At 43.5% G+C, this 24,528-nt stretch overlaps 1 protein-coding gene across 7 annotated transcripts in view; it reads right to left on the bottom strand.

The window, feature by feature from the left end:
- sulf2a (sulfatase 2a) overlaps positions 1 to 24,002 on the bottom strand; it is a 48,187-nt gene extending 24,185 nt beyond the window's left edge. For 2 of the 7 annotated variants that reach the window (XM_053444510.1, XM_053444508.1), the window contains exons 1-2: positions 11,289 to 11,639; positions 1,877 to 1,943 (exon numbers count right to left, since the gene is read on the bottom strand). The gene's annotated coding sequence lies outside the window, so the exon portion shown is untranslated. Of the gene's footprint in view, positions 1 to 1,876; positions 1,944 to 11,161; positions 11,192 to 11,286; positions 11,640 to 23,529 lie in introns of those variants that run through there. The other 5 variants (XM_053444504.1, XM_053444505.1, XM_053444503.1 and 2 more) reach the window with 5 other exon arrangements.
- Positions 24,003 to 24,528: the final 526 nt, after the last annotated feature.

The raw sequence follows: 24,528 nt of genomic DNA, 5'->3' as shown, positions 1-24,528 counted from the left end.
GTGCCCGATGTTGACAAAGCCTGGTATCGCCTGCTGTCAGCCCATTCTGTGTGCACCCGGCGGAAAGAATCAATTAGGCCGAGCTCACAACAGAGCACTTTAATATTTGACTTTTAATCAGTGGGCAGAAGGCAGGCTGGAGCACGGAAGCAAGCTGGCAGTTTCTGTTTTGCTGATGTGGAAAATGAGGGTCAGGAAAATGCTCCCAGAGCCCAAGCACGTGCATCACACACCCCCAGGAGGGTTGGGAGGAATCAGTCTAAGGTTGCTGCCAACAACAGGCTAATCCCCCCAAAGAGTTAAAGGGAAGATATTCCTTCATCAATCACGAGATATCAAAGGCACCTTATGCAACGAACGGCAAGGAGTGGATGAGAAATATCACATTTCGTAAACAACCAGAGCTCTGTTGAAGGGACAGTGGTTTAAGAGGAGAAGACTGAATTGACGAAGTCTTCACCCAGCAGATGAGCTGAACCTTTGAAGAGTTTCTCTTGGAGACTTTTGGTTTTTATCCTGCACTGCCGAAGGCCCCGACTGCCAGCACGATGGGGATGAAGAAAGGGAGAGGTGAACACTGTCCTCATGCTGTGGTTTTGAAGTGGAGATCAGTCCTCAAACAGAATACCTTACCAAAGGTGCATCGTTCACCTGTCGGCTCTTGCTAGTGTCATGGAGACAAGAAGGAAAATCAAAGTTCAGATGCCTCAAAGGTTCCGTCCCGAAAAGTTACAAAGCCAGGGCAAATTTTACCACAAACCAAAAAGAAAACAATCACAGCTATACGAGGAGCCGTGTGTAGCGAGTCATTTGTTATTCAAGAAGGAGAACTAATTACAGTCACACTGATACTGATGTTTTTGCAAGTGATAATGAGTCAGCTGTGCACAGCTGTGCATGTATTATGGCCACATGTGCTGAGAGCTGCTCCTGCTGCTGCTGCTACCAACTGTTCACACGGGAGGACTCTGATCACAGCAGCACAAGCATGTCACTGGTAAACAGCCAACAGGACAGTGGCTGCCCTGCAGTCCTGATGAGTATGGATATGGCAGTTTCATCGCCTCTTTACAGCATATTTGCTCATAAATATTTCAGTTTTTGAAAACTCAGTGCCTCTTAAAACGGATTTAAGACATAAACTTGGGCTCAGTTATCACTGCTTGTTTAGGAAAGACGTGAAGCTTGTTTACAGCCTGAAACCCCCAGGGGGTGAAAGCCAGTTTTTCTGCTATTGATTTCATAATTTTGAGCTTGCTCGTTAATTCTCACAACTATTTTCCCTCAGCCTCACCTCACCCCCCTCACTCTCTGCATATTTCAAAGTTACCATTTGAACTGACGGCCACTGAGGGGGCGTCTGCTGTGACCACAACGCAACCCACAGCTCGCTTTGATCCCAGATTCTATCTCAGTGGGGCCAACAATAACCGTCCTCTTATTTGTGCAGAATGAAATGCTAATCACTGGCAAGCAGATCAAATGAGTTGATGAGATGTGAGACTGACTGAAGCGGCGTGATGTGCGAGTCGCCTCTGGAGGTGACGCATCGACCCCCCCACAGTAAATAAAGTGTTGACGTTAACCGTGGGCATACTGTGTTGTTTGTTTCCTCAGATATGGAATCCATGGTAACAGGAACAATAATCAGAACCTGACTTATTTCTTGTTAGATAGAGGACTGATAGGAAAGATGAATATAAATAATTGGAATAAACATAACTTTGCATGCACTGACTCACATCTGAAAGTAAACATGTAAGAAAGTATATAAAGAAACCTCAAACACACATGCATGTTTAAATATAGTGTGAGAAGGAGAGGAGAGGCCAGAGGAAGATTTCCTCACAGTGAGTAAGTGGGTGAACAGCCTTACCTTCCTTCTTAAACAAGCTGTCTCTAATGTTCTCTTCTCTCACTGAATTCAGTCTGACTGCCAAGTTCTGTAAGTAAACACAAAGTCCACGGTGGATGATTAGTTAGCAGCTCAAACAGAGCAAGCTTCATCTCATGTCTAAGGAATTCGTTGCTTTCAAGAACACCGGTACACATATTAAAAAGAAATATCATGAATAATGAACGTATTCTGATTTATCCATGCCTGTGTTGTCTCTTTCCTCCCTAACCCATGCACTAAGTCATTCTGAGTCCAGATGCCACTCCCAGCTCCACCACTCCTCCCTCACATGTGCCCCGAGGATGGGGACACATCTGCTCCAGACCAAAACACTGACAAACAGTAGGATATGGAGATAAACAGCCACACATGGCATTGCAGTCTACATGGATGTCTCTGGAAGCATTTCACACAAGATAAAATCCATATTGACCGATGTTGTGACGCCTGAGGGGGGGTGGGGGGTTAATTAGCCCTCCGCCAGAAATAGAGCAGAAATGGTCTCATTTGTAACATAATTACCTCTCACCCTGCAGGACATTTTTTGCGATTGTGATAATAGTCAGCTTGTTTGTAATGCCATGTAAACATTGCTCACTTTCAGTCAGGCAGACGAGTAAATCCGCATGCTTTAAAGTAAGTGTCAAAACCAGCTCAGGTACAGAAAAATAGCTGTTTTTAAAGCAGCTTGTTCCATCCGGCTGCCATCTAACACTGTCTCTTCGTCTCCAACAGCCGCTAGTTGCGATCATGCAAGCTACAAGGCCTTGTTTTGTGTCTGCCCAAGAAGACATGTTGACAGGACTGGGAGCGGTCTGATCTGTGCTCTGAATGGATAGGTGCAAGCGTCCAGCATGTAAACATCTGAGGCGGGTCAGACCAGCTGAGCCCTCCATAACCACACTGGGAGATCTTTGGTGTAATGCTTTGTACACAACAATGTGACTATGCGCACACACACATATACGTTTGTACTTCTATCTTAGACACACATTGGCTTAATGCATTCCCCTGCACCTTACTCTAGCCTTAACCATCCAAACAAAATGCCAAACCCTAAACCTTACCCCGACCCTAATCTAATCCTAATTCTAACCCTAACCCTAACTCTAAAACCAAGACTCAACCCTCAAACAGCCCATTGAAAAAGTGAGGACTGGTCAAATGTCCTTGCTTTCCTACTCTGTAGGTTCTATGCTTAAAATTTTCCTCACAAAAGGTATGAGTACAGGAAAACACACACACACGCAAACACCAACACACAACCACACCCCTTTGGGTATGCACTAAAGCTAAGAATACACCACAGAACCTTATAAGCCCACACATATCTCAGTGCCAAGGCACGGCTCTGACCCCAGCTGCTCTCTGCCTGAGCCTGCACCGCCAGCCACTCATGGGCATCAAAGAGAGGTGAGACTGGACACCCGTGTCCATCCATCTGGAGCATGAAAAAAGTTGAAGATCGCTGTCAAGGCTTTACTTCTCACAGTGATGCATATTCCTAGATAGCCGACCACATAACAGACAGACATTTGAAGCCCAGGAGAAAAAACCAAGACGAGGAATTGTCAAACAACAATACAATACAGCAGAGACATCATTTATTTTGACAGGATTGCATTTGGCCAAGATGACATCCAAATAAACTCGCAGCATTCAGCAGACACTGCGGGTTGCAAATGGCAGAAGTGATTTACTTTCTTTTCTCTCTCTCGCTAAAATAAAGGAGTGACAGATTTAATATAAGTAAGCAGAGCGGGGGAGGATGGGAGGGAGGTGGGATTGGAACAGGCTGCGGGTGACAAGGCAGTGTGACAAGCGTGGCAACTGAGAAAAAATTCTGCACCTGGCCTTGTCCTTGATGTGAATAAGAGGATGATACATCAAAAAGTGACAGGGCAGAAGGATGGCTATTACCCAGGCAAAGAGGAAGAGGAAGAAGAGGAGAAACACACTATTTTTAGCAGCGGAATAAAAAAATATGGCAGGGTTTCATTTAATATACTTTCCCATGCAGCGTTCCTAATGAATCATGCTTCCCTACTTACCAGGGGTAGGAATCATAGAGCAACTTACGATACTCGCTACACAGGCCATAATAATGATAATATCACGATACAGCGAATATGTGATAATCAATATATGTCAAAACAATCATAAAGTTAAGTCGTCATATCTGTCGAGCTGAACAATACAAAATGCCCCTAAAGTGCTTTATTTGTCTATTTATTCATAAAATTGGGTGTCAGTTTCATAGTTTGACAAAAAACATGTACAAAAAAGTGCATGAAATCTTGTTTTAGTGCATCTTTAGTTTGGAACAAACACACTGTTAGTTGTCAATATTTTAATGTGCCATTATTCCAATGTAAAAAAACAATTATCTGTCAGACAACAAAACAGCTCTTAAGCAGAACAGGTTTTTCAATCTTATTTACTGTATAAAAAAACAACACTTAAACAATTATCATATAAATAATCATCTATCACAAATCAGGACGATGACATTCTGCCGCATTGTTTTTTTTGTCCTGCATTGATTCATTACAATTATATGGTGTTCTTCAAAAACTGTAACAACATTCAACAAGATCAAATTTGAGAAATAAAATTAACTGAGCGACTCCCTATTCCTTTGACTCAGATGAGCTGGAATGAGCTGTATGTCTGCTCAGGCTGATCCTGATCAAGTTTGACCACAGGGGTAAATGAGCAGGAGACCGTTCCCCTGCTTTCTTTGATTGGCCGCATGTTCCCTGTCGGGCAGGAGGCTGATTGATTTCAGTGGGCTGGAACCCCTGTTCTGCTCCTATTGATCCCTCATCCCCATCTCTGTCTCTTCTCCAATTAAGAGTTCACTAGGCTGCCACTACGGACCTCTCCTAATGAATACCACAACTTCCTGCCAACATTTCAATGATGCATTCACTCCGCTGCTGCCATGTCTCTGGTGCTTTCTCACCTCATTTCTCACTCTTGTCGGCTACCCCTCTTCTTGAGCTGTACTTAAAGCTCAATCACATCTGAACAATAAGGGTGGAATTGATCTGTATTTGTGATGAGGTAGCTGATATTGGTTGTGGGATCAGGGTGAGTCAAGGAGTCCCACAGTTCATTAAACATAAGCATTCAGGGATAGACAGTTCAAATCTCTGTACATCACTGGAAATCAATTGCTTCACCAGCAGCCAGATTTTAAGGATTAGAGCGAATTTGAGCTGGTTTGGATGTAGAAATCTGGGAGGTGTCTGGGTGTCAGGCGAGGAAGATCAAAAGATTCATTAGATTAGAATTTGATCAAACACAGTGAAAAGTTGTGAGGACAGACCGAGTTGGATGAAGAGGAGTGTGTGTGAGGGAGAGTGGTCGAAATGAGGGATAGGAAAATCCAGACGAAGGATCCCAAAACCTGCCTGACACAGAATCCATTTAATTGTCAGGTTCATACAGATACAACAAATCTGTCGGCCTTTCTTTCTTTCCCCAGACCTGTTGGAACAACGGACCGTTGATCTCAGGGTGCAGTCATATAAAGCAGTTCAGTCACAGGTCAGTTGTGCCCCGATGCTCCCAGCCCTAAACCCGTAATCCCACTGCTTTGGTGGAGTGAGAAAATCCAATTTCAGAGATCTGTAATTCCATAAACCTTATTAGGCACAACAATGGCTGTGACAATAAGGGAGAGGCATGAGGGAGGGGTGAGGCTGTTGAAGGCGGGTGTGTAGCTGGAGTTGTGACCAGGCTAAACACAGGGGCAAGAGAGGAGGATGAACACAGAAATGGAGATTAAGGTAGAGAGTCAGAGTGTGGCAAATTAGGGAAATGAAAAAGACAGAGGCACTGTGACACGGTGCCACATCTAGTAAGTTACCATGACTCGGTACCAAATGATGAAATGGGCGACACACTGAGGATTAACAGGGTAAAACGTTCATCTTGCCAATTTGTCTGTGTCCTCTCGGCTGTTGGAGATGCTGTCCCGCATTCACCCCAGTCCCGCGTTACTTTTTAATGTCCTAAATTTGTCATAGCTCTTCTCTTTTTGTTTCAATTTTTTTTTTTACTATCATTTACTACATAATCCTGCCTTTGCTCTAAAGAGAGCAGAAGGTTGTGGAGGATTTTTTTACACAACAGTACATGGAGAGAATGGACTTTCACAACAGAAAGTCACGGTGTGGTGTGGTGTGGCTTAGCGTGTCCAACAATCCCCACTACATACATCCTGTATTAATTAAAATGTAACATCAATTTGCCATTTAGACTGCTGTTATCTGAGTGCTGTCAGTGACTGTTTACTTAAATCCATAATAGTGAGGGGTGCCTGTTAGTTTTTGCCTTACTAATGGAGGCCATCTCACACATACCTCAGTCTACAATCAAACTAATACGTAGTTGTTGTTTTTTAAATAACTTTTTCTATGTTTTACATCTTGCATCCACACTACTCAAGTTTGTTGAGCCCCAAAGCTGAGACTTTTGGAAACGCTGTGAGACCCGTTTTAAATTGGAAATTTGGAAATTCCAGGGTTAGTCTGAACAGGCAGAAACACTAGCACTTGCTTTCTGACTCTCTTATCTAGAAAGAACAGAGTGAAATCCATATGAAGACTATAGTGACCAAAGGTATCACAGGTTTCAGTAATATCACGGTATCGATAAGTAAATTGAATAATAATTTTATTGAAATTCGAAATTATATAGCACCATTTCACACCACCACTTTACCTGCACCTCTAAAGCACACCTCTAACTTTGTCTGCTTAGACATCTGGAATAAATCTGTAGCTCTTTCACTGCCTGCTGCTCCCTCATCCACAGTTTTACAACACTCAAGAGATTGCTTACTTGCTTCATCAACTAAATCGCCAAGGAAATTATGGTTATTACAGATAGAAACAGTACAACTAACTGTCTGGAATTTACAAAAGTAAACCTTGAAACCTGTACCCGTTTCATCTTCTCATTCATGACGAATCCTTCCCTGATTCTTCACACTTTTTTTAACACATTACACTTTTATTGAAGAAAATAACCAACCAGTCTTGACTACCAGCTGTGAATGCAATATGGATAATGAATTACAAGCAATGCTTACTGTCGGTTACAGTTCCACCTTGTCTTTAGTCGAAGGAAAAAAAAATCCCTGGTCTTATTTTTCTCCATTGCCGGACCTAGTTCATAGAATTTTCTGCAACCAATCAACCAACTGCAGAGCAGACATGTGCATGTCTAGTGTACGTGAACAGAAATGTAATTTCCTTATACAGAGTTAAAATGCTAATAGATGGAGATTTTTTTTTCTACTTCAAAACATTAGAAATGTATCAATGTTGATATGGTCCCAGTGAAAACTGATCGATTGGGAGCAGTGGAGGAGTCAAGTGGAATATTCAGCATGCTGTTCAATAAAAATTCCTCAAATCCACAAAGGAGGGTCCCCAGGTTGTGGAAATGTAAATGAGGTAAAAGTCCTCGGTATTAATCACGACCACACTGGTGAGATTTTGCTTATCAGACAGAAAAACTGTTGAGAAAATGGCTTTGAACTTGAGCCAGATTTTGGCTGTGTTCCAAAACCTCCCAATCACTGCTCTTAGCAACCGCAGTTAATTCCGTCATAAATTATTCATAACTGTTACAAAACTGTGGCAAAAGGCCACCGATAACCCCGGGATCTGAACGCTGATAAGAAGAGGAGATTGGAGCAAGGGTTTAATATGAAATTCAGAGGTGCAGCAGGCCTCTAGTGACATCTCTGCTGTTTGATATTGAAGTGAGAAGGGGCCTCTAGCCGCTGTCTCCTGACACAGATAGGTTGGTGAAGCCTGTACTATGTGGCCAGCAGGGTGTAATTACATTTCCCCGTGGTACACCTCCGCCGCAGAAGCTCAGCCACATAGAGGGAAGAGATTGAAATCTGATTGCGTTAGCACACACTGGTAATATGGCTGTCCTCATGTGAACATTGTGGGAATCAACCGTACACACAGAGGCATGCTGGGCTGCAATGGCACAGGCACAAAGAACATCGAAACAAACACCAACCAACGTGCTTCTCCCTATTTGCTCCTATCAGCTGGAGACTACTCTTCACCCTCTACTCAGTGTTGAGTGGAGTGTTTGAGAGGCGTCTGCAAAAGGCCCTCTGCCCCTCTATCATTAGAGCTGAGAGGAGCGGCAGCACTGAGATTTACGCACTGATGTCCTGATGACGCCTGATCGCAGGACCTGTTAACAGCAGCTCATACATAACAGATGAACAGGGAGCAGAACGGGAACACGTGAGTGCTACTGACTGTCAGGATACTTTTAAAGTATTCTAAAGGAGCTGGGATAATGAAGCACTATTTATGTTTCCTGAGCGGATGTATGTGAATATATTTCAATATAGCCGATATAGATAACCATCTACTCAAGCATCTAGATTACATCATTAATTAAGCACTGGTAATTATATACCATGTAATTTAATTGCTGCTATGTATAACCATGAAGCTCAGCTCTTTATTTTTTTTATCTTTTGAAGTCTTTCTGGTGGAGAGACGCCATTGGGCTAATGCACTGATTGTTAATGCCATTCATTTTGTCAGAATAATAATAATGAGCATGTTTAAATCATTTATATGGCTGTCATACTGGATCCTTTTTCTTGTTCTTCCTTATTATGAAGATACTGGAAAGAGGTTTCAAGATGTCGTTTCAATGCTCTTAACATAAATACAACATATTTTGTGTAAAGTTTCCATGTTTTTTCCACATTCTGACCTCAAACCACGGAGGTCTAGTTCACATCTCGTGTAATGGGAACTTCCGAGAATGTAAATTAATGCATAGTAACATCATTCTGTATTAAAAAAAAACTGTTGGCACCATCTCCTCTACAGGATATCAACTTTTCCATCTTAGCCGAAAACCTTTTTTGCAGTACCTGACGTAGCTATAGACATGTTCCTGTAAACCTGTAGAGAGACAGTAAGTGGATCAGATGAAAGGCACTGAAGCTCTTAGAACAATGACCGAAGCTAATAAGAGACATTAGCTGTAGGACCCTCTAATCTAACCTCCCTGTGTCTAACCACATATAAGGTTAACAGCAGCGGAAAAATGAGCTGATAGCGGCGCTGCCCCGGGTCTGCAGAGACCAGAGAGTGGTGTCACCTTGGCTTCTGTCACTGATATCTGCCACCTGTCACCACGCTGCCCCCGTGGGCAGGGATGCGGCTGCGTCGACAATGGGTTTGTCGATAGTGCTTCCTCCCAAGAGTGGCCATGGGGAAACATGTCCTCTGCTTTCATCAACAGCTCGAGTCAACGGCTTTGTGCTCGGCATTAACATACTATACATATTCATACTGGCGTCTCCCCTCGACTGCATCGCCAGCCCTGCTGCACTTTTTCCAGACATTTTTTGAAAACGGCATGTCAAGCACATCATTCTCGCCGGGGGACCCACATGGCCTTATATGTATTGACCGCACGGCAACAGCAGAAAACATTAGGAGGTCTCAAGGTCATTCACTCCAACTGATTCTATGTTCGTGTCAACTAAAGAAGAACAACATAAACTACAGAAAGATGTGAGCAGAATAAAATGGTGATTGTCCGTAAGTCTATGTGTGTGTTCTTATGAGCATGAATGCAAACTATATGAAGTGTGAGTAGGTGGCTGTGGCTTGGGAACTATAGCTTGCACCAGTGCAGAAAGGTTGGTGGTTTGAGCCCCAGCTCATCAAGTCTGCATGATGAAGTGTCCCTGGGCAAGGCACTGACCCTAAACTGTGTAACTTGATCAAGGGGCTATTTGAACGATGTGTGAGAGAAAAATTAACGCTGTACGAAAGTTTGTGTAAATGGGTGAATGTCATTTATAGTCATTTGACTTTGAGTGGTCATAAGATGAGAAAACTGTCATATAGATGCAGTCCATTTAATTTACCCATTGCTCTAGCTAAATAAGTGTGCAGTGAGTGTAACCATGCAATTATTGCTTAGTGTATGTGAAAATAAATCAGAGCAAATTGTAACATATATGTGGGTATATGTGTATGTTTGTGTGCGTGTGTGTCGGTGTGTCTGTGTGTGTGTGTGTGTGTGTGTCACGCGGAAGCCTGGGGACGAGCCGACAGGTAGATCTGAGCAGCAGCATCCTCCTTCAGTCCACTGGCATCTCAGTGAGAAAAGAGGCCAGTTGATATGGGGGTTAGAGCTTCCATGGCAGAGTGCGTTGCGATAAATTATGAATGCTTAAAGAACAGATCTCTGAAGCTTCTTCACTTTCCATCCATCCCTCCATCATTGCGTTAGTTCAAACTTCCATCCACAACACTACAAGCAGCAAGGGGCGTTCAGCTGTCTCTATCATAAATATTTCAGCCTCTAGGTCAGTGCACCCCCCCCCCCCCAACACACACACACACACACTCCGCTGCTCTTAACCGTCACCACTTGGCGATGACACAGCCTTTTGACCCATAAAGATTATTGACAAAACACTGATAGTGAGTATATTCACTGGGACCCAGAGTAAAGCGGCACAGGCTTCTATAGGAGTGGCAGCAGCTGCAAATCTTGAGATGGCGACTCTTGAATGAATGCTGAGGGGCGGATAACAGCTTTAAAAAAAAGAAAAAGAAAAAGAAGCTCCCCACAAGGTAAGCAATCTTGAACTAGACAAGGCATACTTTTGGAAAAAGTAAAAAAAAAAATTGCTGTTGTTTGCTGTATTTTAAAACCCTGCACACGACTCGGCAACAGTCATGATTATATTAGGCTGGGTAAATACAAAGCGATGCTGGAACAATGACGGCTCCATATTTCAAAATACCACACACTGTGAAACAGGAGGACAAAGACAACTAATCACAAATTGGATTCAGACACCAAAGAGCGGCGAAGGCTGTGGAGACTTGTTTCACTGAATAAAAACTGATTCTCCAAACAGCTTCAGTGAAATGATTTTCCTACAACAGTATATTATAAAGAGACATATAATAAAGAGAATGCTTACGCCACAGTCACTTCAAAACCCATGTCACAAAAGTCCATCCAGCCTAAAAGCAGCAAACTAGTTCTACCAGATGAAACAGCAGCTCCTTTCCACAGTGCCCTGATTCAAAGCCAGACACTGTGTGAGTCCAGTGCAGGTCTCTCTTACCCTGATGATGAGTGCCGTTAGCGATTCCATGCATAAATCTCAGAGGCAAATAGAATGGCTCAGAGCATTCAAGTGTAAACTAGGGCAAAGCTCCAGCACTGTACCTTCTAGATACGCTTCCCTGGCACCAAGTCCTGTGGAGGAACAAGCGATCACACACAAAAAGAAAACACATGCTTCCCTCTGTCACCCACCACAAACACACATGCACACAACCACAAATACCCACACCTGTTCTGGTCTGTCCACTACCATCCAGTCCTTTCCGGTCCGTTCAGATCCGGTCCACTGTGCCGGCAGAGTGAGGAGCTCGTCTCACCCCCCACACAGCCCGATGCAGACAGCTCAGTGTTATAGATGCACTGACAAGTGAAAGGAGGGAGGCGTGGTTTCACATGAAATAAATAAAAGAGGGAGGGAAAGAGGGAGGAGAGAGGCTCCCTCAATCTACAATTCAATTTTGCCCTCACTCCCTTTTTCAGCGTTGTTTCTATTTTCCTCTTCTTTTATTTCTCTTCTTTTAAACATATTCTTGGTGTTGTTCAATCTTTTCCTCTCGTTTCCATCCTCCTCCCTGTGGGTTATTCCTCGCTGGCTCTCTCTGTTTCCATTACTTTTAGCCGCTCTTCTTCCTGTTTCTGCCATTTTTCCTTGTCACATATTCCTCTGCCTCTTCCTTTCGCTTTCTATAGGCTCTTATTCATGGAGCAGTATACTGTGTGTGTGTGCGTGTGTGTGTGTTTGTGCTTGTGTGTGTGTGTGTGTGTGTGTGTGTGTGTGTGTGTGTGTGTGTGTGTGTGTGTGTGTGTGTGTCTGTGTGAGAGACAGTGAAACAGGGCAGCTCCGGCCATCTGTTGGAGCCTATGAGCTTCACCTATTCACAGTCTCATAAAGGCAGAGGCACACAGAGGAGTGAGGGAGAAAGGAATGGGAGGGAATGAGGGATCAATCTTAATGCTGCAGGGGTGGGGAGAGAAGGCACAGCCTGGCACACACACCATATCTATCAGGCTGGCACCTCTGAGGCGAGCTGGCGTGGGCATGCCTGCTCACTTGGTTCAAGCAGCACATGGGATTTGGCTCATAGTGCATGTGCATGCAGATAGAAAAGAAATGCTTTCCTAAATCGATGTATACACACGCTTACGAAAGCACATACAGGTGACTTCACAGCACACTCTCTCACACAAAACCAATTTCCACGTTGGCAAAATAAACAGGATCCATCAAGACAGATAATCCTACAAACTCAAAGAGACAAGGTGATAAGTGACAGGGGACAATTTCGATGAACTCACACAGACACACAGATCCACACCCAAAACCTGCCCTGAATCCCTCTATCAAAGCAGAGCTAAAGCAGACATTTTCCCGCCTGGTTTAAGCCAGGTATTTCTCCTGAGTGCCAGTGTCACTTCCTATCCCTGACCAGGAGGGAGAGGTGCGGCAGAGGGCAGCGGAGGGCGGAGCCATCCATCACTGTCTGCGCCAGCAGTCCCATGATGGATGCGCCTGTTTATCCCTCTCTGCAGGCTATTTAGATGCAGTCACAGCCAGAGAGATTAGTGATGGAGAACCTCTGCACCTACTCGCCTCTCCTTACACCCCACCAAATCAATAACACCCTTATCTATTATCTGCATTTCAAGGTATTTCTTCATGGAAATTTGAAGCAAGGCGAGAAAGCAGAGATTAATTGTCCTCCACCCTCTCAGTGTTTTCAATTACAACGCCTGCAATAGATCATCTATCTGTCAGCTTGGCACACTACGGTATTTGTGTCACTACAAAGAGATGAAACCTTGCTGCTTCAAGAAAATCAAATATTATTTTTCTGGCCGTGACTGTATCCTTGCAGATGCAAAACAAACTATTCAGAGCAGGGGCTTTGCATGGCATTTGAGGATAAAAGTATATCAATATTTCCTGCGTTAACGTCAGTTGCATTCAACACTAATCCTGGAAGGCATTGTCAATCATGCCAATTGGTACCATGAGCTGTTTGTTAGAGTGGATTAGGCCGACCGAATACTATTCATATTCATAATCATCTCAAAACAATAGCGGAAAAATTATTTATTTCTCCAATGTATGCATATCAGATGATGTCTGAGATTCTGGGCCTGCTTACATAAAGGAACCTTCTTGCTGCTCTAACATGCTGGATTACAGACAATGCCCCAGAGACGGACATGTTTTTCCTGAGCAGTGCAGACATGCCAACACAGCAGCCCAGTGACACCACTTTAGCACATGGTTTATTAATGTTCCCACTCTCTCTCTCTCTCTCTCCCTCGCTCCCTCTCACGCACACTTCAGCTGTGTCATCCCACTGACTTCTAATTGGCGGTACATCAACAGATGTATCCTCCAACAATCCAGTGTACTAACAGGGTCAGTTCTTCTTATGTAAACTACAGGTTGACATCTTCCAACCAAACAGAGCAGCGAGAATCAGGAATAAAAATCACAGACACATATGGAAAACACAAACCATGATGGAAGGATAACAATACAAATGTGTGTGTGTCAGCAGAGAGAAATATCAGCACTTTAAAACCCCAGTAATGGTCCAGACCTTGGGGAGCACATTTAGCTTTTTTTGTTTTCTGCTTCACTGGACACAAAATGGGCAAGGCCTTGTGCACCACCTTGTGCATGATAGTGCCGAGGCAGGTGCATAAATAAGAATGACTGATTTTGATTCTGATAGCGCAGGAAGACAGTTATGTTCTATCCTGCTGAGATCTTGTCCTTGGCTGGGAGTGTGCTGTTACAAATGAATTTGTTCCTTTTCAGCACTGTGTGTGCCAGGCTGATAAAAATATCCCCTGTCAGCTGGCTGCGTGAGGAGGGGACGACTCAGTGCAAATGAGGCAGACCCCCTCACTGTCTTCTCCTCCTCGCGGCGAGCTCTCTCTATCGCTGAGAGCACTCCTCCTATTATTCTTAGTTTTGGCAAGTTGGTTCAAGGCTGACATCCCTTCACTGCGACCACACATGCGCTCACTATCTACTATCCATTGAATCTGTGAATCCCTGTTTGAAATATATATGTATCTCTGTGTGCACGTGCATCGAGACAGCTCGACATCGCCATGGCTACAGTGTGAAGGAAAAGTGAGAGAATAAGATAGAGAGAAGAACTGAGGTAGGAAGAGAGGACAAGAAGCCAGGAGCTGAATGTGGGGGACTCAAGGACACAGGATTGACAGAGCAGAGGATGAGAGAGGTCCCTGTGTGGTGAAACAATTCTCCAGAAAGTAGCACAGCGGGTCATGCAGGTAGAATAGTGAAAGAGCCATCTAACCTCTGAGCATATGTCTTTACAGGCAGAGAGCACATTACAACCAACACAAATCATGCGATAGACATGCCTCCAGGGTGTGATGAAATACAATGCGTGCACACAAACAACAGCCAAACATCAGAGGACTAAACATGTCCAGAGGATAATTTGCTGCCAAATTATAAATGCAAATGGTTAAATCAGTTTCTGTTTGCAGCTGTGCTCATTGCGGCTTGCATGTTCCCCACACTCGAGGTCCCATAACGCAGAAGGTTGTGAATTAGCTGAGTTCCCTTACATCACTAGATCCTGGCAAATACCGCGTGTCACACATTGTCCTGTCAAGTCTAATGTATTCCGCTTTTATTTATTTCATCCTTGCTGTCACTGTCATTTCACAGACTGCCATTTAAAATATAAATAGTTAATAAGTCAGTTACGCGCAACCACCGCTTTTCAGCAGTTGGTTCCATATCCTGAGGTGATGTTATAATTTATTCATTAGTGTCCCACAATTTTGAATTGTACAATTAAAAAGAATAGATGCCTCAGCAAGGTTTTCCCCCGTTGCAGATTTCAAATTGAATTGTTAAGCTTTTGGTCTGAGACATTTTTCAAACTGAAGAAAGTCTGAATAACTCTCTGGGGAAAAGCTTTGCAATAAAATATAAAGGGAAGAGGGAGCCTTTATCCTCTATAATTGTACTAAAGACATTTTCCTCCAGCACCTTCATGAGATAAGTTTGCAGAGTGTGGATGTTTTCCTTGCTCTTACACCTAACTATGGAAAGGACAAGGACAAATAAAAACAAAGTCCAATATGCAGAGGGGCGCAAAAATCATTGCCCTAGGCCTTCCTGAATGCTCAGGACCAGAGTTATTCCAGTCCAAGAGGTAAGATACCCATCAGTGTCTTCAGTTAGACAAAGGTCGTGTTTAGACCTGGTGTTAACATCTGTCTCGAGTCACGAGTGGACAGCTCTAAGTACGTTAGTTCATGCTTGACATCAGAATGCGTCTGCACAGGTGTCTCCAGTGACGGCTTGTGATCTGATCGCACTTTCCTACACTGAGCAATTTATCACTTCTAAATGCAAATACACAATCATGTTTGTTTCAGTTGGCAAAGACTGGCAAATGATGGTTGGGTTATAGCCGGACTGACTAGATGAGTCTGTTGTCACTGTGTGTGTGTGTGTGTAGTTGTGAGAGGGAGAAAGGAGAGAGAGAGACAAGAGAGAGAGAAAGTGGAGCCATAAGCAGCTGAATGAATCAATGCACTGAGAACAGCTCTCTCATGGAATAAGATTTTACTCATTTGAAAAAAGTAGAAAGTCAATATGTGGCAGTCAATGTGGATATTGTGGTGGTGACCACAAGTAAATCAATGTGTGTGAAATACTGAGAACTCAAAAATACTTTTGGTTCATTATGAAACTGTAGCATCCCAGAACACCTCTGGATGTGGTCTGAGTGAATGGATTTCCAAAGCGTCCTCAATGTTTCTTGGATGCTTTCATACCTGTACTTAGAGCTATGTACAAGTGATCAGAAAACAAGGTCTGAACAGAGTCACAGTTATAACGGAGATGTGTGTGTCTGTGTGTATCTGAGTTGATGGCTCAGATTCTAACAGTGGTGGAAACAACATTTTCACCTATTAAAAGTACCATTTTTCCATTGTGTTATTGTTTTCTTCTGAAGCTGCAGCTTGACTGACATGCAGCATGGCTTGTATCATTCATTGTTAGTACAAAACATTGACTTGTTGTGTTCTCTATTTAACAAAACACTGTGCTGTCAACATTAGTACAGTGTGTATTAGCACATTGTGATGAGAATTGGGACACCCTGCCAGTCCCACTTAGGGAGCTCTGGTTGTTTGATCATCAGCCAGCAGGAAAAGCTGCACTCAGGTCTGATCGGAATAAATCTCCCACTGTGCATCATAAGCGTGAAATAATAACCATACATCACTTTGAGGTTGAAGACACTGCTGCGTTAATTTGAAAAGTTGATTAATATCTGATTCCTGACTGAAAGAATGATGCTGAAAATAACATGTAACACCCAAAGTAACACGTTCCTGTTCCCTCATGTAGCCGAATGCACTGAGCTGTGGTGTTTTGAATCCAGAGCTTGGCCTCAGAAATAAATGTCAGCTTTTGAAATTGTGTTTTGTTGTTGTGAGTACATGTTATCATTAAAAGAATCTGTTAATTTACCAATGTACATTATTTGAGCTGTTATACCTTTGGAAGTACTAAATTGAAATTGTGTTGAATCCCATCATGAGCAGCATGGGACATTTTAAACTGATCGTTTGAACTGAAACCAATTCCCTGTTATACATCTAATACATCTAATACATCTTTATGCTTCTAAGCTGGCAACAGCCAGTGGCTCGAGGCGTTATGTGTTTGGATTGTCCGTCCGTCTGTCCGTCCCATTCTTGAGATCACAATATGTCAAGACTTCTTGGGGGGATTTCTTCAAATTTGGTACAAACGTTCAGTTTGACTCAAAGATGAATTCATTAGTTTTAAGAGGATGAAGGTCAAGGGTCAAACTCATTGTGAGCTCTCGGAAAAACATTTTTTCTCACAAACACTTCCATCCTTTCAATTTTGGGACAAACGTTAACTTGGGCTCGAGGATGAACTCAATAAAATTTGGTGGTCCAAGTTCGAAGGTGACATTTATCTCACAAACCACGTTTTTGGTTTTAAGATGCATTTATTTGTCCCAAACACATTCACAGACATGCAAAGGCACACTCATGCAGGTAGGGAAAGTTAACCTCTGCTTTTGACCCATCTGGTGCAGGACACACAGAGCAGTGAGCAACCATGTACGGCGCTCGGGGAGCAGATGTTGGGGGAGTAAGGTGCCTTGCTCAGGGGCACTAGACAGGTTAGGGAGACTCTTGGATTTTTGGACAGATCAATTCAGGTTCGTCTTTTGTTTTCTCTCCGTGGAGTCGAACCAGAGACGAACCAGAGACCTTCTCTGCCCATAGTCCAAGTTTCTGCCACTAGACCACCGCCTCTAACACGACAACTCAAGAGCGCCTTAATGGAATTTCTTTAAAATTGGGGCAACTGTTCAGTCCGACAAAAAGATGAACTGATTCAACTTTGATGGTCATAGGTCAAGGTGACAGGGTCCTCATGAACTTGTGTGATATATCAGCAAAAAGGGAATTTCATCACATCTGGACTCAAGGATGACCTGATTCAAATTTAGATGTCAGATGTCAAAGTCACTGTGATGTCAAAGATATCCTTTTTGACACATGAACCTGGAGATAATGGTTTTAAATTTAGCACAAATGTTCACTTAGATTCATGGATTAACTGATTATATTTAGGTTTTCAACAGTCGAAGGTCAAGGTCAATATGGCTTCAAATGAGGCTGACAAAATAAATATTTTGTCACAGTCTGCTCATCTCCTGTCTGCTGGTATTTTTCCACTCACCTGTCTCTGCTCCACTCTGCCAGTCAGCTACACCTCCTCATCAGGCCAACTCTCCACACCTGTGACAGCCCTGGCTGCATTTAAGCCTGCTCCTGTCTCTGCTTCAGTGCCAGATTGTTCTTGTGTTATGCCTGACTTCCAGCGTGTTTTCCCCGGACTGATCACCTGTTGCCGACCCCGTCGATCCCCGACCTGCCTGCCTCGTCTCTGCCCTGGACATTACCTCAGCCTTCTGTCTTCGACCACGAGTTTCGCCTATTCCCTCCTGGTTACGCTCCTGCTTGGCTCTGTGGCTACACAGCTCACCACTGGACCTGTCTACCAGCTAGGTAACCCATCAGCTGTGACTTGACCTTCAGTGAGCGACACCAGGCTCGCTCCTGCTCAGATCTCGCAGATGATCACTGTGAGCAAAGACTTTTCACCCTGCCATTGTTTGAACTGTTAAAGACTGCAGTGAACAATAAAGGTCATTACCGACTGGTATTTCGTCTGCCTGTGCTGCTTTTGGGTCCTCACCATATCCGTGACACATTTAGACTGAAACTGCAGTGGTTGGCAGAGGCATACGTCTGTAGGGCAGTAATTCTAGTTCTCTATGTTGTAAAAGAGAAGAAAAATGTAAATCAGATTAAAACCAGGGCCGGGTCTAAACAGGCATGTATGAGGGGGCAGCCACAAATCTTGAGGGGGCATTGTGCCTAACCCTAACCCTATTTAGTTTGAGGGGGCACAACATTTATTTGAGGGGGCCAGGCCCCCTCTTGCCCCTGCCTAGACCCGGCCCTGATTAAAACATGAACTATCACTGGTCAAACTTGAAAAGTTTACTGAATTTAAAATGCCTCACAGCAGAGCAAGTTATGGTAAAAAAAATGACCAGAATAGATTGGATCAGTCGTGGCACTAACTTGCACACCCACATCTCCTTTCCATCTGTCCATGTGTTTCAGAGGTTGGGGGAAAGCTAGCAGACCGTGGGATCCACAGATCAAAGAGGGGCCCCCCGTTGAGGTCGGCAGTCCCAAGGAACACAAGCCGCTATGGGCCAGCACCACAGCTCCAGCTAATTAACTAAAACTCCTTTAACGCCATGTTGTTTGCATTCTTAATGTGCAACCCTCAGTGTAATATCTGCCACACATATTAAATAGGAAGCGCTTGTGGGTTTGCCTAACAAGGCACCCCAGTGATTTTAGCACAAATACATTTGTAAGCACTTTAAAACATTGTGAGGGCAGCAACACAGTTATTTAAAAACAAGCAGGGGGTAACAGCATGATTAAAAGAACATTTGTGTGAACTTGCTTAGTGCACATGCTCAACTCAGTATTCTAATACTGATCCACACATGCTTTCCTGTGTTCACACACGTATTGCAGCACTCAGCCTGCATGCACAGTCACACAGGAGCTTCTCTGAAAAGACAAGCCTTGCCCCAGTGAAGTTTAAATTGCCCTCCAATGCAGTCTTTCAATCTCAGAACTCACTGGGGTGAGGAAGGCGCCTGAATTATAAATCAAGGGGCTTTAAACAGCTTTGTAGATTAGCTTGCCGTCGTGTTTGGTGTCCTCAATAATTAATTACTTGTTTGTTCCAGAGTGGACCTCGCTTGGTTTTTGGAGGGCTCTCTGTGTCTGCAAACAAACGCTCATTAGCGCTGTTCATACCTGGCATTAACATGTGTCCCCACATGCATCTCAAGTGACCACTTGTAATTGGATTTCCATTTTAACACATGGCTACATTTTTGCTGTTTCCAAAGTCAAAATTGAATTATTTTAAACTTGTAAGCTATGAGAGACGGTTCTGTTGTCAATGTGAGTGCAAAGAAATAAATCAATATGTGGCAATCAGTGTTGTTATTGTGGTGGACCGCCACAAACAAATCAATGAATGCAAACAAAGAAGTGCAAAAATGCTTTTGGTTCATAATGAAACTGTAGCAGGACAGAGGACATCAGCTGAGGCTGTGGTCCTTTAAAGTTGCCCAGGTTGTTGCTTTCACACAGCTAAAATGTAAATGATTAGATCTCAAATGTGTCCTCAAAGCATCTTGGCTGCATTCAGTGCTTGTGGTGAGATTACTCAAGACGGATCAAGTCTGAACAGAGCCACTGGCATCCAATCACAAACTGGATGTAAGGAGGGGTCCTGGGAGCCCAGTGTGAGATAACATCCAAAGGTCATCCCCTCAGGGGGGAAGTTCTCATGAGCCGTTTTCAGACATGACATCCGGAGAAACAAGGAGAATTGGGTGCGTATTTTCCCCAGAGGTAGACTTCTACACACGAACAATGCAGTGGGAGATTCTCTGCTCAGGCGCACAACAGCAACAAATCCTCTGGAGGATCCAGGTGCAGGAGGCAGTGGCAGGACATAATACAATAATTCTGCCGTGAAGTGCTGTGAGGGTTTTTGTTTATGGCACAAACTCTCTTAACATCTTCGTCGGGGTCTTCTACATGTATGGCCCTGCTTTATCATCCTGAGATATTTGTTTTCATTTAATTTCTTTTATTTTTGTGTCTGTCGCATGTTAGAAGCATCATCAACCTCCTCACTGACTCGCGGTGAATCCATCCGGTCCTCTGGAATTTCTGTGGACTCTAGGGAGCCAGGTGAAGAAAGTCTACAGAAACTCTTGAGGATCTCCGAGGTTCAGTGCATGTCTGAAAGCAGCTTTGTGTGAAGGTGATTTTCATAAACTTATGACAAAAGCCCTGTTCAGCTCTGTCCTGAGATATCAACGTTGAGTACTTGCGTTTACATCTGACATTAAAAAGTGTCCCTAATGTGTCTCCTGTGAGAAAGAGAGCACGTGGACTTAATGAATGAATGCACGCAGCTATGAAGAAAGATTGTTCACATTTAAGGAAAACATCAATCGTTATGTGGTGGGCAAACATGTTATGTGGATCTCAGGGCGCATTTCAGTGCATTCAGATCTGAATTTAGAGCTAATAACTGGTCAGAAAGGGGTAAAAAAAAGGGAAGATTTTCATTTGTCTAACCTTCTTCAGGAGCCTACGTTTAGTTAGGACCTATGGTTACTGGGTTGACATAACTAGATTTAGCTATGGAGTCAAAGTCAGATTATATCCTTGCTCTGTGCGTGTTTGTGTATGTACCCTATGGCGTTTATTACGTTTTTCTCAGCTAAAGGACCACTTCCTGCCAACAGCATCAGCAGCCAGCTTCGGCACCTATACAGCAGACTGTCACACTGCGGCAGGATTCATCGTCTTTCCATCGTGTCATAAAAAAGAAATGTAAACCAGACACACTGCTCTTCATCTCAGCCTTCTGGCCATCTCTCAATGGCTGCCCTGAAACAGCGCCGTAAGCAAACTGAAGACAAGTGGGAGGATGAGATAGCATCTCCCTCTCCCCCATGAGCAGCAAAATGATGAATTGTGTAAAATCTTATTTGGCATCTCATATTAAAAAAGTCAGAGATTAAGCCAGCTCTGCAAAAGGCTGGAAAGAGCTGATGCAGACAGAGCAGAGGGGGGGCCCCATTAGAGAAAGGCTCCTCTGTCTGTCTTTCTGTCCGTCTGGGTGACACCTCGCCCCTTAATGAGTTGTCTGAAGTCAAATAGGAGAAATACCAACACAATAAATTACCAGGCTCATCGCTTCCTGTTTGCCTCCACTCAGATGCGGCTGAGTAATCTCTCTATCTCGGCTTGCACCATCTAGAATGAGATTCTGTCAAATCACATCCTACAATCCTTGGGTCCATTTGCATAACGACGTTGGATTTTCCAGCCAAATGGTGACATGTTTTTCTGTGGTTAATTAGATTTTGGAATTAGTTTTCTAAAAAGAAAAAAAATCTTCTATTCCTATTTGGAAGTGACAAGTTAATTTAGTGTCTAAGGGTAATTGTGTGGCGGTGTTGGAATTAGAGCTGGAGAGAGAAGGTGTTTTCACAGTTAAGGAGCTAATACTCTATTCCAATTTAAGTCTGTTTAGCATGCAGGCTCTGAACTCTTCCCTCTGACATGGCCAACCTCATTAAGATAGAGCTAACTAATTCACTTGAGGACGAAAGCTAATTCTTCATATCCTTTTTTTCTTCTTAGAGATATAGAGACAAACTGAAATTGGGTCTTAGGGGTGTACGCACTTGAAGGTAGAGTTATTTCCCAGCTCTTATCAGAACACATTCACTGTAGATTAAAGAGAAGCCAGAGGACATAACCTCAAGCTACCTTTGAACTGGGGCTGTCAGAAATCGAGATTAGGCTGAGCCTTTGTACGGGAAGCCCACTCTGGACAAAACTGTCAGGAGCTTGGACTCACGTGTATTCCTGCTGATATAGCATAGTTAACCTTTCATAAGGCAGAGCAGGAGGAGGAGGCGAGGACAGAGGAGCAGAGGGTAGAGGGGAGAGGAGAGGAGAGGAGAGGAAAAATTGGAAGGAGAAAGGACCTATGCAGGGGCTGCAATGGGCAGACATCCATTAACCGAGCGCTCGGCATGTGATATGGCATTTACAGAGTACAGCCAAATGCCATGGCAATTAATCAGGGCTTTGAATGCCAGCTGTATCAATACCCCTTGAACACGGTCATGGGTGCACACAGCAAGAAACATTCACGTCCACACACCTAAAATAGACTTCTGTTTTCATGGGAACAACACTGTGCAGAGCCGTGGCTTGTGTCTAACTTTAGTATTATTTCTGTCTCAAACTAGGACGCACACAGAGAAATGGAATGAATACATCACTTACACAATCACTGAGTAGGGCCTGGGAGACGGCACACATTTAACTCTGCAGGGAGTTGCAAATTGCTTTTGAATAACCAAGGTCTAATTGACAGGAAAAGAATGGGCTGTCACTTTACTAGAGCAACTGTCATTAACACATTTTTTATTTTCTACATGCTCCAAGGCATTATTGTTTGGTTGGCCTCGATCCCTCCCCGGTGCAGTGAATATGTTTTAAAATGGTTGTGAGCAGAATGTTATTAGCTACGCAACGCTCCCCGAGGGGAACAAAACACAAGAACAATTGGCTCATTAGAAGCAGAAACACTTCAATCCACAATATGGCTGGAACACACTCAGAGGAGAGACAAAGTCAGCGAGTGAGGAGCACAGATGGATGGATAGGAGGGACTCTGAGTGGTGGGGGGCAAAGCCACACCAACACAGGAGAAGCAGCAACCTTGTGCTCAACACACAGGGAGCTCAGGGAGCACAAGAGAAATGTGCCACTGAGATGAGGTGAATTCAAAACAACACTGGCCATGAAGACGCAGAGTGTGAGAGATCTGTTACACACGATTAGATTATAGTAATCTTATTAAAATGTGTAATACCTGCAATAATATACTGTATGCATTTAATCAGTTTACTATAAATGAATAATCATATGTATTTTTTATTTAATAAGAAGTTTCTCTTATCAGAAATACTGGACATTAACTGTATACAGTCACTGAAGTTCTGAATGTAATAACACTTTTGAAGTAATGTTACCTGAGTACTTGTACAGCTTTCAATGTCGGCTTACTTTCGTTTCAGACATTTATCTGACTGCTGTGTTTACAAGTTAGTTTGGAGATAAAGACAATTACAAAGCGCTGCTTAAAATGAACAGTAAACAAAGCAAGTGACAACACTGCAACATTTGAAAAATGTATTGTGGAGTTGCTGCGGCTCAATAGGCAGAGTGGATCATGCACTAACCAGAAGGCCGGTCGTTCGATCCCAGTCTCCACCATTCCTTGTGTGTCCTTGGTCAAGATACTGAACCCCATATGCTGAAGGCTCGAATCCCAGCCCATGTTGAAGTGTCCTGGAGCAAGATGCTGAAACTCGAAAAGCCCATCATAGATGTTCAATGCACTAATTGAAAGTCGCTCTGGTTAAAACATTAACTAAATGATGTGTAATGAGTGATGTGTGATAGCTGCACATAAGATGAATGTGTGTGGCTAAACTGCACTGTAATGCACTCGATTGGTCATCAAGACTAGAAAGGTGCTTTATACGTACATACAGGCCATTTACTAATACTTTAGTAAGTGATCTGAAAACCTGTCAGTGATCCTACCTTGTGCTGCAGGACTTCACCAGCTCAGGTACTGTTTGGTTGATACTTGCATCATACAGAGCTTCTTCACCAGTGTTTAACATAGATGTCCCAATAACACCAAACAACCGAGCCCCACACACACACACACACACACACACACACACACACACACACACACACACACACACACACACACACACACACACACACACACACACACACACACACACACACACACACACACACACACACACACACACACACACACACACACACACACACACACACACACACACAGGGAGTATTTCATGACAGACACCAGAGTCTGGATGTCTTGAGGCAGACTGGAAGAAAGAGGCTAAAGCAGCTTTTTCAGATCTCTAATGTTTTGTTCAGAGATCAGAGTAATATTTTCCAGGACATATCATCTATAATTCATCCAGTCTATTGAATCGCCAAACATCAGTCACAGTCTATTAATATCAAATTCACAGACTCACAGGCTGATGGAGAGTCTTCATCTGCAAACACAGGAGTTCACATGAGTTCACTGTTAGTAAAACCAGGCCTGCACAAAACTCCCTGGGACCTAGGAACTAGTAGAGCAGCAGTCAGGAAACCGAACTACATAATTTTTTTTTAACAGTTGT

Source organism: Pleuronectes platessa, chromosome 2 (genome assembly GCF_947347685.1).
Source record: "Pleuronectes platessa chromosome 2, fPlePla1.1, whole genome shotgun sequence".
Lineage (NCBI taxonomy): Eukaryota > Metazoa > Chordata > Actinopteri > Pleuronectiformes > Pleuronectidae > Pleuronectes > Pleuronectes platessa.
The sequence above is the reverse complement of the archived record's forward strand: the minus strand, read 5'-3'. Positions and strand labels throughout refer to the sequence as shown.